Below are 2,037 nucleotides of genomic sequence, written 5' to 3'. Positions count from 1 at the left end.
GGGCATAATCCTGAGGGATATCGTGCCAAATTCAGTCCATCTGGAGCGCTAGATCGTCAGAAACCCGAGATGGTTGGAGGACAATGTCCATAATGCTTCAGGCGTTCAATGGGGAGAGATCCGGCGACCTCAGCGGCCAAAGTATGGTAAAGCAATCATGAAGGCAAGGGAACAACCACATTGTGCAGGCTGGAATTATCTTGCTGAAATGTAAGGCCAGGATGGATTGCAGCTCACTCCGCCCTTACTTTTCTATCTCTTTTTCCTTTCCTCTACCTCTCCCTATCCTCCTGCGTATCTGTGTCCCTTCTTTTTTCTCTTGCTTTCTCACAAATTCGTTTTACGTCACTAGTCAGTTCAATACCTCTTGATTAGTCACCCTCTCTATCTGTAATACTCTTAGAGCTCTTGTGTAACGCCACATTTCAAAAGCTTCTATTCTCTTCTCGTCTGGACTATTTATCTTCCACTTTCCACCTCTGTACAAGGCTACACTCCACATAAATACCTCCAGAAAATAATGCCTAACACTTAAATTTATGTTCGATGTTAAAATGCTTACATTTTTCTGGAAAGCTTTTCGTCATATTTCCAGTTTGCACTTTCGATGTTTTACCGTCATTTATTTTGACGATCAGCTGGTAAAATTTAGTATACTACTTACAGTGCCTCATTACTTAATATAGTTCTTTCAGCATCTTTTGAGTTAGTTGCACTACGCTACATTACTCTTGTTATAATTTTGTTTACTATCATCTTGTACCCTTTTCTCATAACACAATCCGTCTCGAAACAGCTTATGTTCTAACTATAGCTTGGTAGTCCAAAATACATTGCGTTTGATTCCAGCCAATAAGCACCTGCTGTGAAGCCTATGATATTGCGTCTTTCCGCGTACTTACGCTCATGACACTACATCTACGTATGTTGAACGTAAACTCCCGCTCTTGATAACCCATCTTCAAATCTTCCTGCTAAAAAAAAAAAAAAAAAAAAAAAAAAAAAAAAAAAAAAAAAAATTATAAAAGCGTGACCTTCTTTTTCACAACTACGTTGTATGCAATTAGAGTCAAGAAGCTATAAAAATTAACTTCCAATTCATTTTGAACCAACTTGGTACACGTGGAGGGCAACAAGTTGGCAACTATTTAGCAGTTTCTGCCACAATATAGTGTATAACAGCCATCGTAAACCATAAAAGAGGACAACTCGGTAAGTATAGGTATTTTTTTCTGCTCCGTAGACTAACACTGTTGACTCACTCTTGTTCTTGAGCCTTGGCTGTGTTGATTGAGCAACCATCTCTATTCTTAGTGATTACAGAGCATTTTATTATTGGTCCTTCGTTGTTATTATACACAATGGAATAAACTAGAATAGTGATTCATTTCCTCTACTCTCAAGGGAGAAAATCTGTGGAGATTATTTGCAGGATGCGGCTACAACTTAGTGGTAGACGCTTTAGTGAACGAAAAATTTGTGAGTGTGTAAATCGCTTTGAAATAGAACGTATATCTGTCAAAAACGGACAGGGGTATAGAAACAGTTCAGCGAATCTTTCCCAATGCTTGCCAGAACTGTTTATATGTTACATGAATATAACACTGGCTACAGTTCAGCATTTGCAATTGTTCACGAATCCCTAAACTTACGCAAAGTTTCTCTGCTAGTTGACATGGTACCCAAAAAGCACAAACAAAAGCAGGAATAAAAAGACTTTCTCAGTCACATGCTAAAATTTGATGAGACATGGGTCCATCACTGCGGGCTACACAGCAGGTGGTACAGCATGATACGTAATCACCCATCAACCTGTAGCAAAGACGTCGAAAGAGAAAGTGCTGCAACAATTTTTTTTAAATTCCTTATAGTTACTGTGGTGACAGTGTTTTGGGATAGGGAAAATCCAATTCTGATTCCTTGCATTTCTAAACATCGAACAGTAATTACAGTGAGCTACTGAGAGATCCCCCCCCCCCCATGAACCAGGACCTTGCCGTTGGTGGGGAGGCTTGCGTGCCTCAACGATACAGATAT

This window comes from Schistocerca nitens, chromosome 8 (assembly GCF_023898315.1).
Source record: "Schistocerca nitens isolate TAMUIC-IGC-003100 chromosome 8, iqSchNite1.1, whole genome shotgun sequence".
In the NCBI taxonomy this organism is placed as follows: domain Eukaryota; kingdom Metazoa; phylum Arthropoda; class Insecta; order Orthoptera; family Acrididae; genus Schistocerca; species Schistocerca nitens.
The sequence above is the reverse complement of the archived record's forward strand: the minus strand, read 5'-3'. Positions refer to the sequence as shown.